Below are 15,731 nucleotides of genomic sequence, written 5' to 3' on the forward strand. Positions count from 1 at the left end.
CCGCCTGGCCACATTTTGAGGTCAGCTGAGTTGAGGGAGTGAAGACCTGATGCCCGGCTCCCCGGTCCATCCTAGGTCCATCCCGGGCCTCACACGCCAGCCTGTGCCATGGGTGGGCCTCATCAGGGTTCCCTTCCTTGCGCACACCCCACCGTCTACACCAGCTGCGCTTTCCCTTTAGGGATCTCAGTGGAAAAGCGTATGCCCGGGTAGTCGTGGCCGAGTGGTTAAGGCGATGGACTAGAAATCCATTGGGGTCTCCCCGCGCAGGTTCGAATCCTGCCGACTACGGGACGTTTTTACTGGACTCAGAGGGTTGAGGTGACTGGACTCTGGGCGGAGCTCCGTTTTGCCCGCAGGTTCAGCACTGGAGGGACTCGGCCACCACGGTTCAGCACTCGAGGGACCCAGTCCCCAGGGAAGTGTAGGCTCGGTTGGTTCCCCTTGTATCGTGCTCAATCCCGGACTCCAGGGCCCCTTTCCGCTCTCACCTTCGTCCTCCGCAGGGAAGGCGAGCGCCCCAGTGAAGCGGACACTTTCAGAGGCCTCTGCGCCTGCGCCGCCATCTTCCAAGCGGGCGTCTGGTCACGTGGTGTGTGGTGGGGCTCCCGGAAGCCGCTGCGAGTGCAGAAACTTCACTTAACTCGCAGTAAGGAGCTCTTACACCACTTCCTCGTTAGTATAGTGGTGAGTATCCCCGCCTGTCACGCGGGAGACCGGGGTTCGATTCCCCGACGGGGAGAGCGTTCTGTTTTGAAGAATTTGACTGTCTCCGTTAAATGAATGCCTTCTTTAATAGAATACAATTCCTTCAAACCAAAGAAAGAAACTGACGTCACAAGTAATAATTACGTAGAGATAAATGCCACAAGCTACGGGAAGACTTTGTATAGATCGGCCACCCTAACCGAGTGACCAGAGTGCACCTGAACCTGCGTGCACGGTGCTTGTCAGCAGAGTGCATCGTCAGTTTTGATATTCCTGGCAAAAGTGTGTATCTGGGTTAGAAGAGGCTTCTCCTTAACAGTAGATATACTAAGAGCTAAGAAAGACTGACCATTCCACAGCTGATGAGCCCATCTGGATCTTTTTCTCAGTATTCCAGTTATTATTGGGACAGTTAGTGAATCTGAATAGTCTGTTGATTAAATATGAATTCATCATTGTTAAGATTGTGTCCGTTGTTCTTTGGCTGTATGACAGGTCTTTAAGAAGATACATATAAGATATATATGTTCTACATAGTACAGAGTATCTTCAAAGTATGGTTGTGGTGGTGCACACCTCTAATTCCAACACTCCGGAAGCAGCGGCAGGTGGATCTCTGTGAGTTCAAGGCCAGCCTGCTCTACATAGTAAATTTCAATCCAGCCAGGACTACATAGTGAGACCTTCTCAAAATAAAACAAACCAAAAAAACTTAAGAAAAATATGTATACATGCATATCAGTGTTTAAGAGAAAAGGAAGGATAGTAATATGCTAAGTGTGTCAACAGGAAGAATGGGATGAACGGTTCTCAGGAATTCTCTATTGAAACATTTCTAAAATCGTCCAAAAAAAAATGACAAGAAAATAAACCATGCATTTAAAATAGGCTCACTGAAATTTAAAAGCATGGATACACAATTTAAGCAATAGACATGAACAAAGTGGTGATTATTTTAATGAATAAGAATTTAGAACTGATGAAAAGACCCAGATTCAAAACATTATGAATTGAGGACTTTGTGTGAGGGGAGTGAAGCTAAATAACGACCAAGTACTTAACACTGAGAGAGAATCTGAGCGTTTGATATTTAAGATACAAATACAAGATGACAATGAAATGCAGAGCAGTTGACAGTATATGGAACAGAAAGAAATGGCTCAGTCTTTCTTGTTTATTTTATTTATTTGGGTTTTTTCTTCCTTTTTAAAATATTTTTCTTCTATATATTGTATTGAATTTTTATACACTTCATACAATACATCTTAATCATATTTAGATCCCCTCCCACCAGATTTCATGCATTCTGTCATATATGTTAAAACCTATTCCTATCACGTCAGTTTTGTGTCCCCAGATGTTCCTTGGTGTGAGGAGGAGGACCCAGAGCTGCCAATGGGTCCTCAGCTTCTGACCCATTTCCCCAGTTCTATGCTGGGTTTTTCTCTGGCTTGAGTTTGCATGGGTCTTGTGCATGATGTCACCATTGCTTTAACTTGGTGTGAACAATTCCCAGAAGCCTGGAAGACTGTTTCCTGTGGTCATCTACCACCCTCTAGTTCTTAAATCTTTCTGCCTCCTCTCCTGCAATGGTCCCTGAGCCCTCGGTGACTGAGGTTTAATATAGGAGCCCTATCCAGGAACACTCTTTGCAGTTTTTTATTCTCTACACTTTGGCCAGTTGTGGCCTTCTATGTTAATCACCATGTTAAATGAGGAAGCTTTGCTGGTGGGATTTGAGAGATGCATTAATATTCTCTCTACCCGTGTTCCATGAGCCTTAGCTGGGCACATCACAGACACTTATTCTCTGTGTTTAACCAGTTTGTTGTTGTTGTTGTTGTTTTTGAGGCAGGGTCTCCTCAGCCCCAGCTGACCTAGAATTTGTAATGTAGACCAGGCTGACCTTGATCTCACAGAGATCCGCCTGCCTCTGCCTTTCCAGTGCTGGGATTAAAAGCCTGCGCCACCACGCCCTGCAATTTTTTTTAATTTATTTTTTTGATGTTCTATTATTATTTGTAGAGACACCATGTGGGTTCTGGGAGTTGAACCCTAGTCTTCTGATCTTCTGGAAGAACCCCTGAGCCGCCTCTCCAGCCCACTTATTGTATGATAGATGCTCATGTCTTAGCCCAGACTTGCCTCAAACGTCTAGTGATCCTCCTGCTTCTGCTTCCCAAACGCTGTGATTATGGGCATGCATCATAGCAATTCCTTATGTTCTCTTATTAGGAAAAAGTCAGAAAGGCATAAAATACACACTTTAGACCAATGATGAGGAATGAATGTTAAAATCACTTTCTGTGAAGTGTGTTTAAAATTACTTTTATTTTTCAGTTAAAGACCATTGGAAGCGGGTGGGGCTGGAGAGATAACTAAGTGGTTAAGAGCACGGGTTCATGTCTCAGCACCCACATGGTGGTCTCAGCACCCACATGGTGGCTAACAGCCATCTGTAACTCCAGTTCCTGGGGTTCCCATGCTTTCTTCTGACCTCTGAGGGCATTACCTGACCAGGGTGCACTTACAAAAGACCACTTGGAACTGAAGCTATAAATAATAGCTCAGCAGAGCTGGATGTGATGGTGCAAACCCTTAATCCCAGCACTTGGGAGGCAGAAGCAGGCGGATCTCTGTGAGTTCAAGGTCCGCTGGGGCTACAGGAAAATCCTGTATCAAAAAGACTAAAAAAGAATAGCTAGCTCAGTGGTAGAGCACTTGCCTGGTATGTATGAGGCCATGGATTCAGTCCTGGATACTGGAGTGCAGGGTGGGGGGCATACCCTTCTAGAATGTAGGACTGAATTGAATTATCAAAAAAAAAAAATTTTTTTTAATCTTTTTTTTTTTGTCTGTTTGAGACAGGATCTCCCTGTAGCCCCAGCTGTCCTGGAACTCACTATGTAGACCAGGCTGGCCTTGAACTCACAAAGATCACCTGCCTCTGCCTCCCAAGTGCTGGAGATTAAAGGCTTAAATTTTTTAAAATGTTTAATACTTTTATTTTCTGTGTATGAGTGTACCGATGCATGTGTGTATGTGCACCCATGTTGTGCAATGCCCAAGGAGGTCAGAAGAAGGCTTCAGATCCCCTGGAATTGGAGTTAATGGACAGTTGTTTGCCGCCATGTGGGTTCTGGAGCTCGAACCCGGGTCCTCTATAAGAGCAGTCAGTGCTCTTAACTGCTTAGCCATCTCTCCAACCCCTAAATTGGAATTTTTAACTGTATTCAACACTTAACCTCTGTGTGTATGTATGATGCTGAGAATCCAGCTTAGTCTTGTACATGCTAGACAAGCACTCTACAACTGAACTACACCCCCAGTCTATTAGAATTCAAAGTGAAAATATCAAATGTACCAAGAATGAGAATCAATATTCCAATATAGTCTTAGCATATTCTGGTAAAAGTAGACTTTTTTTTTTTTTTTTTTCAGTGTTGAGCGTCACACTAGGACCTCATGCATGCTAGGCACGTGCTGTACCACTGAGTTATATTCCCAGTCTAACAACAATTTTTAGATGCCATTTATAGTAGCAATACAACTACTAATAACCCATTAATAAATATAATACAATCTGTGCCAAGCGTGGTGGCACATGCCTTTCTTTAATCCCAGCACTTGGGAGGTAGAGTGTTCCAGTTTGTTCTTCATTGCTGTGACAAAATACTCTGACCAATACCAACTTGGGGAGGAAAGGGTTTATTTGTCTTACATCTCCCAGGTCTCAGTTCATCAGGGAGCCCAAGGTAGGAGCTCAGGGCAGGAACCTGCAGGCAGGAGCTGGAGCACAGGCCATGGAGGAATGCTGCTTACTGGCTTGCTCCCCTGGCCCCTGCTTAGCCTGCTTTCTTATGCACCACCCACAGTGGGCTGGGCCCTCCCACATCACTCATCAAGAAGATGCCCTTCAGACATGGCCACAGGCCAGTCCAATAGAGGAAATTCCCCAATTGACGCTCCCCCAACCCAGGTGTGTCAAGTTGACACTAAAGCTATCCAGCACACAGAGGCAGGAGGATCTCTGTGAGTTCAAGGCAGCCTGGTCTATAATAGTGAGCTCAGGCCAGCTGGGGCTACAGGGAGACCCTGTCTCAAAAAGACCAATAATAATAATAATAATAATAATAACAAAATGTTGAAGAGTACTATGTTAATAGCTCCAATTCACAATACAGTGAATTTTTTAAAGTACTGAAATAAGGGGGCTGGAGAGATGGCTCAGCAGTTAAGAACACTGGTTGTTCTTGCAGAAGACCCGGGTTAGAATCCCAGCACCCATATGGCAGCTAACAACTGTCTGTAACTCCAGCCCCAGGGGATCGACAGCCTCTTCAGACTTCCTCAGGCATTGCACGACACGGGTGCACTTACCTACATGCAGGCAATACACGCATACACATAAAATAAAAATGATAAATAAATTTTAAGTTAAAAAAAAGTACTGAAATAAATTAAAGGTTATACCACATTCATTAAGTAACAGGCCCAGGTTCAGTGTAATTGTGTGAGGATGGCTTTTCTGGGAAAGCCTCCTGTCTTGCCTAACCTTGTAACCAAAGTTAATCTTGGGTTTTGAGATCATTTAACATTGTCTATTCAGTTTGCCTTCCTACTATGTAATCAGCACATAGCTTTGATCTTAAACTATGTTCACTATTTCTCCCTCATGACTGTCCATGTTCCTGGCTCAGAAGAGAGAGAGAGAGAGAGAGAGAGAGAGAGAGAGAGAGAGAGGTGAAAATATCACTGGAAGCAACAGATTATCTACAGTATGTATGTGTTTCCAAACAACAGTCGGGCTCAGACTGACAACATCTGTTTGTGGTTCTGTATTCTATTCTGGGTCAATAGGAGGCAGAAAAGGAAAATTCTTCCCTGATAAGACAAAGTCCCTCATTTATTTTACCATATCATGCTGCATGTACTGTTTAAATAAATACAGAGAAAGTTCTTTGTTCAAAGAGACAATGCTGATAGAAATCAGAATACTGCACTTCAGAACAGATCTGGCTCGTTCTTAGTTTAAACAACTCCAAGAGTCAGTTTTTCTTTAATTTGGTACCACCACATGATTGAAATTAAACATCCAAGTAACTTTTGGTAGAGCTGACAGGCTGTTTATAAAACGTAAGTACAAATGAAAGCAACTTTCATAGCCAAGGAAATTTGGCAAAGAGAAGAACTCTGGGGAGCTTACGTTACTATGTAATGGGACTTACTCTAAGCTACAATGATTAAGGAAGTATGTTTCTGGAACACAGTTCCAATGGAACAAAAGTAGATGTTTTGGTTCAATATCACTATTCAGTATGAGAAAATATTTCAGCAGGTAGTGGTGAGTCTGCCAAATTTACAGAGGAAAGTAATATGAATGTTTATGTTCCTTAAACTATCCCTTAAAGCAAGTCAAGATGGATTAAAGACTTAAATAGCCTGGGATTGTAGCTCAGTGGTGGAGCATTTGCCAAGTCAGTGTGAGAGGGTGACCTGGATTCTATCTCCAGAGCATACACAAAAAAATTAGGGGTTGGGAGCTGGGTATGGTGGCACATGCCACTAATCCCAGCATTCAGCAGTTGGGAGGCAGAAGCAGGTGGCCAGCCTAATCTACAGTGAGTTCCAGGCCAATTGGGGCTACAGGGAAACCCTGTCGCAAAACAAAAACAACAACAATAACAACAACAATAAAAATAGGATTTAGATCACTTACTTAGTATTCAGGAAGTTCTGGGTGCAGTCCCTAGTACTGAGAAATTAAAAAATAAAGAACTAAATATACAAAACAAGGAAAATTATAAAGGGAAACAGGAAGCTATTTTCATGAATTTTGGATAGGTAAATCTCTCATTTAATAAGCACAGAAAGCAATAATCATTGTGATAGTGCTAATTGTCCATTTGACACAATCTGGAGTCACATAGGAGAGAAGTCTCAGGGATTGTCTAGATTAGACTGGCCTGTGGCAGTGTCTATAAGGAACTGTCTTGATTATGTCTATTGAAATGGGAAGCCCTGCCCACTGTGGGTAACCTCATTCCCTAGGCAGGGGATTCTGAGCTGTATAGGAGTGGAGAAAGTGATCTAAGCATGGCAATGCATGCTTTAATTCAATGCCCTCTGCTCTTGATAATAGATGCACTGTGCCTAGCTACTTCAAGTTCTCTATGCCTTGATTTCTGCACAGTGATGGACTGTAACCTGAAATTGTGAGCAAAATCAACCATTTTTCTCTTAAATTGCTTTTGTCAGGGTATATTATCACAGCAACAGAAAAGAAAAACTAAGAAAATCGTAAAACATAAGATTGGTAATTTGGTCCTCTTTAAAATTAAAAGCTTTGGTACTTCGAAAGAAGATTATCAGTGTGATAACACAAGACACAACAGAAGAAGATACTTGTATTACATATGAATGACCAAAGGACTCATCTAAGACATACAAATAAATCCTTAATAAGAAAAGGGGCTGGAGAGATGGCTCAGCAGTTAAGAGCACTGGTCACTCTTGCAGAGGACCTGAGTTCAGTTCCCAGCACCCACATGATGGCCAACAGCTGTCCAAAACTCCAGTTCCTGGGGATCTGACGCTCTCTTCTGACCTTGGTGGGCATTGTGCAACATGGGTTCACTTACACACATGTAGGCAATACACTCATACACATAAAATAAAAGCAAATTTTTAAAAAATCAATAACAAAAAAAGACTATAGGCAATAAATAAGAGGGTCAAGTTGGTAGAGAGAACTTCCTGGTGAAATGGCTGATAACTAGTGACATACTAGGGTCTTCGTTCAAGGAGGGTTCTGGGCAGCCTCCTTCAGGGCAACACTGACATTTGTGGTCGTCTGGGAAGATCCCCTTTGGAAGAAGATTTCAGCCTCTGTGTCTGCACAGGGCATGGTAGTGTGGCAGGAACCATCCATTTCCACTATCAAATGAGTCCTACAAAGCTGAGATATTTACCCCGTGCCCTTGCGGCTAAGGCTCTGGATGGGACGTAAGCTTTGCCCCACAGCTTTCCAATGTAGAAACAAGGCATTCTGATTGTGCCTGCTGCAGTGTTTCTAAGCCATGTTTACACTTATACCCGAATAAAGTAAACCTGGCTCAGCAATAGTTTTAAGGTCAGGAGTGGACCTGAACTCTGTGACACCTGGTCCTTTGGATGTCTCAGGAAACTTCTCTCAAGCTAGGCTTCACTCATACTTTTACTGAAGCAACAATTAGGGAAGTAGAGGCCAGGATCCACCCTTATCAGAGAATCTTACCCTTTTATCCGGAGATCTAAAATATCTCATACACATGCTATCAAGTAGGCTTCTCAATTATTCTCACTGTTTTCAATGACACTATCAGTCTTTTTTCAGCACTTTGATATGTTAACCAAGCACACGCACACTCACTCACTATCTTGGGTGGAAGACAAAGTTGAGGCCTGGTGGACTAAGGTCAGGTGCCCAAGTCACAAAAGCATGTGGCTCAGTGAGCTTGTTTACATTATAAACAGCTTTTTGGTGCAAGGTTAAGTAAAAGTCATTAGTCCAGATTCTGCCCATATTGTAAAAGTCATTTGTACTGCTCACAAGCATTGTGAAGGGTACACTGGGATTCTTCTGCAAATGTAAGGAGACAAGAGTGTTTGGCTAATTCACATCTAGAAGGCATGCTGTATTAGTTACTTTTCTGATGCTGTGATAGAAACACCATGACCAAGGGAACTTATAAAAGGAAGAGTTTATTTAGCTTTCTGTTCCAAAGGGGCAAGAGTCCATCATGGTGGGAAGGCATGGCGGCAGAGGTGGCTGGAGGGGGAGCAGAAGCTAAACACATCTTCAAGCAGGCACAGGAAGCAGAGAGTGACTAGAAATCTGGTAAGGCTTAAGAACTGTGTGAGCTTGCCCCCAGTGACATGCTTCCTCCAGCATGACCACACCTTCTAAGACCTCCCAAAACAGCAGCACAAACAGGACAAAAATGCTCAAATACTTGGAACCTATGAGGGACATTTTCATTTAAACCACCACACATGGTGTGCTGCAGAGCACTGCTTCTCAAGGCATGCCAGCCTCGTAAGTAACATTCAGCAACTTGTTTAAAAATGTAAATTACTGTCTGAGCCTTTTGTGTTTTCTTCTGTATCTGTCTATTTGGTATCCATTAGTCATAAGACCAAACTATGTCCAATGTCGTTTACATCTCCCACTATTCAGAGTCTGTGCTCTGAATCATCTTTATCTAGCATACAGCAAACCAATATGTCTCTTGATCATCCACAGGCCAGATACTAAAACACTAGAGACAATCCCGATGTCCCAAAGCCTACTTGAATTACTCAAGTCAGTCCTAAGCTGTTTACAGTGACCTGTGCTCTTTCCCATGGTCAGTCCAGTAAAGACCAGCTGATGCCTTCCCTCCTCCACATGGACACAGAAGTTTCCCATGGCCCTTCATGTGTTCTCCATCATTTTAAGGCAACTGTGGAGATTATCAAAATCTTTTTATGTCATAGACCTTCTGTTATCTTTATAAAGCTGGTCAGTTACTTTTATAAATTAAGACCTGGGCACAAAACACTGTCATCATAAATTAGGTTTCATGCTAAATTTTGAGAATTAACACTCCCAAAAGATAACCACTGTGACCGAAGACTATGTTCGATCCATGGAAAACCTTTGCCTGAAGTCAATTCATCATTGCTTCTGAATTTTTAAAATTTTTGCTTTTTAAGTCATTTTTGTTTTGTTTTAAAGATTTTTTTTCATATATATGTAAGAAGAGAGTGTCAGATCTGAAGCTGGAATTACAGGCAGTTATGAGCTGCCAGCCATTGTGGGTGTTGGGAACTGAACTGAGCTCTGGTCCTCTGCAAGAGCAGCAAGTAACCTTAACCATTGAGCCACCTTCCTAGTCTCTTGTTTGTATGAAACAGGGTCTTAATATGGTAGCCCATGTTGCCCTGGAACTCACATCAATCCTCCTGCTTCAGCCCAAACACTGAGATTACTAGTATGCTGAGTTTTTTTTCTTTCTAAGCATGAAAGTTTTGCTATTTATTCAGTATTTAACTCCCTCAGGGAACTTACACAAAATGGTATATGCTTGTTAAAACTGTGTGGATCATAATACCCACATCACAACTCATATTTCACCCTAACTTTTCACTTGCTCATGTCATAATCAAATGGAGGGTCCTTGAGAGCAAAGGCTCTCATCTCCAGTGTGCTAAGGTGCTGGACACATGCACAGTCACACGAAACTTCAAGTGAGTCAAGGCTTCACTCAGGGTCCGTCACTCACAAGCTCAGAATGAAATCCACTGACAAGAAGAGTGAGTTCAAAACACAGTTTTTATTGTCGAGAAAAAGCTGAAAGCTTAAAGCAGAAAGATTAAAACCTATTGTGGAGCTGGGCATGATGGCGCAGATCTTTAACCCTAGCACTGGGGAGTCAGAGACATCTCAACCCCAGCTAGGGATGCATGGTAAGACCTTGTCTCAAAACCAAAGCCAAACCAAACCAAACGACACTTCAAAGCCCCCTGTTCATTCTTGTCCTGCTTTGGTAGCTGTTGACTTTGGTGTCTGTTGCCCATGAGCCTGGCCTGCAGGGCTAGTGCTTCGGACCTTGCAGGCATGGCTGGCCTCAGTCCTTGGCAGGGTCTGCTGGTTAGCTAGACTAAGCTCTGTTCTCACACTTTCATGACCAGCCTGCAGTTTCATGGTGGCATTAGCTCCCATCTCAGCTGCCAAGGTATAGTAGCAGTCTTTCTTGGTTACTTCTTTTCTAGCTCCCCGACAGGGTAGTTTGGGGTGCACTCCTGTCTGGAATAGGTGGGAGCTTCTTAGAAGCCATCCTTACTCATGATACAGTTACTGCATTAAGAAGGGCAACAGTGCCTGGGGTAAGTTCCTCAAGGAAGCAGGCCCTCCGGGGAGCCACTCACCCCAACACCGGTTCAGACTCTGCCCTTCCTGTTAGTAGGTGGCATATGCAGTCACAAGCTCTTTGTTTCTTACCCTATGTTCCCAGCCTCACCATCTTGACCCTAACATTCCCTTTAATCCTAATGGTTCTCCCTGCGTGGATAATTCCTCAGTGTTCTGGTATTGGGGATCCAGTCCTGTGCAGCATGCTAGGCAAGCGCTCTACCAGTGATCTATGGCTTACCTTGATAGGATCTTTGAAAGATATATGATTCATACTCATTTTGGTCATCAAATAGACTGCCTAGTTAAATATACAGTGTATTTAAACATCCCTTACCCCAGTCACCCCTTAATTTCTCCTCTACCCAGAGCACTTTTTCCTTAACTCACAGGGCTTTTCAGAGCTGGTTTTATCTCCCAAGAAAAATACTCTTGGGGCTGGAGAGATGGCTCAGCAGTTAAGAGCACTGGCTGCTCTTACAGAAAACCTGGGTTTGATTCCCAGCACCCACATGGCAGCTAACAACAGACTGTAACTCCAGTTCCCGGGAATTCTACGCCCTTTTCTGACCTCCGCAGGCATTGAGTGATATGAGTGCACTTACATACATGCAGGCAATACACTCTTACACGTAAAAGAAAAATAATTTAAAAAAAAATTAAAAACAATCTCTCTTCACCCCCCCCCCTCCTCTGGGTTTATTAGTTACAATGTGTTCCTCAGTTCTGGGTCCCTCTTCCTCTTTTTCCCTTTCTTTTAAAATTTAGATTTCACCGCCTTTAATCTCAGTACATGGGAGGCAGAGGTAGGCAGCCGGATCTCTGTGAGTTCAAGGCCGGCCTGCTCTACATATCAAGTTTCAGGCCCGCTGGGGATACAGGGAGACCTTGTCTCAAAGAGACAAAAACAAACCAAAACCTTCAGACTTCTTTTAAAGTTGTTAGGCCTTGGCAAGACAACCGTGCTGTGATTAAGTTTGAAACCCAAGGAGGGGCACATGCGTGTAATCCCGGCAATCATGAGGCAGAGCCAGAAGGATCACTGAAAGTTTGAGGCCAGTTTGGGCTTCAGAGTAAGAGTCTGTCTAGTAAAATAAAATAAAAAATAATAAAATAATAAAAGGAAAATCCACAGAGTTGGTTAAATAGGGTCGGGGGTGGGGCGCACCTCCATCGACGGAAAGTTAAAACTGCAAACGTACTTAAATAGGGTCGGGGGTGGGGCGCACCTCCATCGACGGAAAGTTAAAACTGCAAACATACAGCATGAACCTAAAGTTTAGCACCACAGCGAGGCGGCCTCCCACGCCGGAACACGACTGAGTCCGCGGAAACGCACAGCGGAGCTGGACACTCCCGGGGCAGACCGGCGGCCTGTCCAGGGTGCGCCCCGAGGACGCCAGGGTCAGTGCGCATCTCCTGGCACGGCGGCCGTTAATCCATAGGCCAGCGCACTTCTTGCTGATGTAGTCGTGGCCGAGTGGTTAAGCCGATGGACTAGAAATCCATTGGGGTCTCCCCGAGTAGGTTCGAATCCTGCTGACTACGGCTGTTTTCTTTGGTTTGGAATCCCCTTAAGCACGTGTACGGCTGGGTAGATCTATCTAGCATTAGTGAAAACGAGGGTCGCGGGTTTTCTCACCTGTTGGTTGTTTGTGTTTTATTTCGCATAAATAATCTGTGAAAGAAACGCAAATCGCCATTCCTGTTTTTGAAATCCCTGCTTCAGGGTAACCTAGTTTAGGAAAGGCCCTAGATTCATATCCCGGTAGTACAGAAAGGTAAGAAATAAAAGTAAGGGGAGGGGAGGGAGGGGAGGAGGAGGAGAGCTGACGTGCACAGGGGAGGGGAGGGGGAGGGGGAGAAGAGGAGGAAGGAAGGCCCTAGGTTCATTCTCAAGCAAAATAGAAAGGAAAGAAAAAAAGGGAGGGGAGGGGCCACCCACCTCCGGCTTTCTTCACAGCCTCGCGCCTTCTTTTGAGAGGAGTCAAATAGGTTTCAGTCCCATGAGGTGTTTCCCTCGGTGCGGAGCTTTCAAGGGCTCCACTGCCTGACCAGGTCAGCCAGCCAAGACCCAGGCCGAGTGGAAAGACGAGGTTCTCCTGCCCAGGATGCTTCTGCAACCACGGAAGAGTGGATCCAGCACCTCATGTGGAAATCCCAAGCTACAGGGTAGGACGCACTAGCATACTAAAAATAAGAGTCTAAGTGGAAAAATGTCGGAGGGCCAAAATACACCCACTGAAATAAAAGTTTAAATATATGCGTTAATAAATTAGTAAACAAGAAATTAAACCTGATGAGTGAATGACATGTAAAATTGGCTAATAAACAGTTTAATAATGACCAATACAATGTGTACAAATGTTTTTTTTAAAGTGATATTCAAATACTGTGGTGGGCTCACACCTGTAATTCCAGCACTTGAGAGACTGAGGCAGGAGGATTGCTGTGAGTTCCAGGGCTACAGAGTGAGATCTTGTCTCAATCAAATCAGATCAAATCTAGGATGCAGCTCAAACTGAAAATAAAAGGGAGGAAATATTAGGAGCAACAATCAATAAAACAGTAAACAGGTAAACTGGGAAATTTGATAGATTCCCAAGATCAAATTTTAAAAATAAATGATAAACCTCTAACCAGAGTGATGGGGGAAACACACACACACACACACACACACACATACACACACAAATTGCCAAGGAAGGAGGAACATTTATCCAGGTTGTACAGAAATCTGTGAAAAGTATTTTGAATAGCACTTTGCGTAATAATTCATCAAATTAGATGAAATGGATTACTTTCTCAATAACATTCCTTCTAAAGCAGAATTTGTAATTAAAAACCTGGCAAAGAAAAGCCCAGGCCTGGATGGCTTCACTGGTGAAGAATAAATGTGGACAAAAACTTGTAGAAATTAGGGAGCTGAGGGAACATTTCTCACTCGTTTAGTTGAGGTGACTATCTGATTTCAAAGCATTGAAAAAACAAAGCAAGGCAAACAGACACAAACTGAAGATCAATGTTTCCCATGAAAATGGGTGAAAATTTCTTAACAAAATTTTATTAAATTGAATCCAACGATGCACAAAACGACCACCAGGTGGGGTTTTCTGTTAGCATTACTTTGTTTTCCTGAGACTAGAGTCTTGTTTCGTAGCCCAGGCTGGCCTTGAAAACCGGCAGCAACCCTCCTGCCTGAGCCTCCAAGAGTTTTGGGACTAGAGGAGTGAGAGCCAGGTTTGGCGCTCTGGATTGCCTCTCCCCACCACGTTTTTAAAAATAGAAGCATTCTTTTACCTGAAGGTCTGTGTTCCAGTCAAAAAACTGACCTTGTACACTTGACAACCTGTGAACCTGATTTGTCCTTTATCTCCATCATATGAGGATAAACCTATCACAAGTCCCGTAGTCGTGGCCGAGTGGTTAAAACGATGGGCTAGAAATCCATTGGGGTCTCCCGGCGTGTGTTCGGATCTTGCCAACTACGAAACTGGTATTCTCCTTTTTTTTTTTTTTTTTTTTTTTTTAAAGCCCAGGATAATTATAATACCTGGAACCATAGTCCGGAATTCTGGATCACACTGGTCCGGCTTTTCGTCACATCTTAGAATTATCTTGAAGTCTGTCAATCTAGCCCCAGCTTTCGACATTTTCTTTGCCAGGAAAATGAACTTTGTCTGGAAGGGTTAGTTTGGACGAAGTCGAGAGGCTATTAACGTTCTCCTCGTTAGTATAGTGGTGAGTATCTCCGCCTGTCACGCGGGAGACCGGGGTTCGATTCCCCGACGGGGAGGTTGCTGATTTTTTTTTGCCAAACAGACACACTTCAATCACAGCAAACACAAACGAGATGAAATGCACGTGGATTGATGCAAACGAATACATCTGAAAGGTAGGCGGGATACCGCTCTGCGTAAACTTCATGTGTACATTTTCCAAAACAGTAAAAAACAAAAGTAACCACCACAAACGTGTAAATATGGTAAAACAAGCTTCACCTTCAAAGTTCCCCTCACTTCTGGCTCCACGAAGCCGGGCCGGGGAATCCGAGTGGCTATTGCCTACGTGCGCCTAACAAAACTTGCCTCCCGGATGTAGGTTTGGAAATAAATAGGCAAGACACAGATAGATGTGATTAAGGAAGATTTTAATAAGAGGATGGACGACCCACCTGGAGGGTGAAAAAGGGCAAAATATTTCAGCAGGCTTCTCTCAAAAAATACCGCAGAGTAAAATAGTGAAAATTCAAACAATTAAAATCCACTACTGACTGGCACAGTATGATGGCCCACGACTTTAATTCCGGGACCTGGGAGGCAGAGGCAGGCAGATCTCTGTGAGTTCCAGGCCAGCCAGAGCTTTTCGTGAAACTATCTCAAACCATCCAAGAAAATCCCTACCAAGCTGCAGAAATGGCTGGGATAAGGTCTGGCCACATGATGACTTGGAAAGTCATCTGTTTTTCCTAAACCCACCAATTTTTGAATTACTTTTTGTGCAAGTTGAGAGGTAGGGATCCAGTTTCATTCTTCCACACAGGGAAATCTAGTTTTCCCAGTATTATTTTCTCCAATCTGTCTGACTGAGGCTCTTGGGGCTCGGGGGTCCTCCATTCTGGCCCATTATTGGCCTATGAGTTTGTTTTTGTTACCGTGGCTCTGTAGTATAGTTTGAGATCAGAGATCAGATGTTGTTATGTTATGTTATGTGTATGAGTGTATTGCCTGCATGTATGTAGTGCACCTGTGTCCTGCAATGCCCCCAGAGGTCAGAAGAGAGCATCGAATTCCCCTGGAATTGGAGTTATGCACAGTTGTTAGCTGCCATGTGGGTGCTGGGAATTGAGCCCAGGTCTTCTACAAGAGCAGTCAGTGCTCTTAACTGCTGAGCCAGCTCTGGATATTATTACTTTATTATTTATTTATTTATTTATTTATTTATTTATTTTATTTATTTATTTTTGGTCGTTTTGAGACAGGGTCTCCCTGTAGTCCCAGCTGTCCTGGAACTCACTATGTAGACCAGGCTGGCCTTGAACTCACAGAGATCTGCCTGCCTCTGCCTCCCGAGTGCTGAGATTAAAGGC

At 43.7% G+C, this 15,731-nt stretch overlaps 4 non-coding genes across 4 annotated transcripts; all 4 read left to right on the plus strand.

Moving 5' to 3' along the window:
* The first annotated feature begins 209 nt into the window (after nucleotides 1-209).
* Trnas-aga lies at nucleotides 210-291 on the plus strand. Its single transcript has one exon. It is a non-coding gene; the product is annotated as a tRNA-Ser (tRNA).
* Nucleotides 292-670: 379 nt separating this feature from the next.
* Nucleotides 671-742, plus strand: Trnad-guc. Its single transcript has one exon. It is a non-coding gene; the product is annotated as a tRNA-Asp (tRNA).
* Nucleotides 743-12,108: 11,366 nt separating this feature from the next.
* On the plus strand, nucleotides 12,109-12,190 carry Trnas-aga. The gene has a single exon. It is a non-coding gene; the product is annotated as a tRNA-Ser (tRNA).
* Nucleotides 12,191-14,366: 2,176 nt separating this feature from the next.
* Trnad-guc lies at nucleotides 14,367-14,438 on the plus strand. The gene has a single exon. It is a non-coding gene; the product is annotated as a tRNA-Asp (tRNA).
* Nucleotides 14,439-15,731: the final 1,293 nt, after the last annotated feature.

The sequence above is a fragment of the Nannospalax galili genome, unplaced genomic scaffold, assembly GCF_000622305.1.
Source record: "Nannospalax galili isolate Female #2095 unplaced genomic scaffold, S.galili_v1.0 scaffold952, whole genome shotgun sequence".
NCBI lineage: Eukaryota > Metazoa > Chordata > Mammalia > Rodentia > Spalacidae > Nannospalax > Nannospalax galili.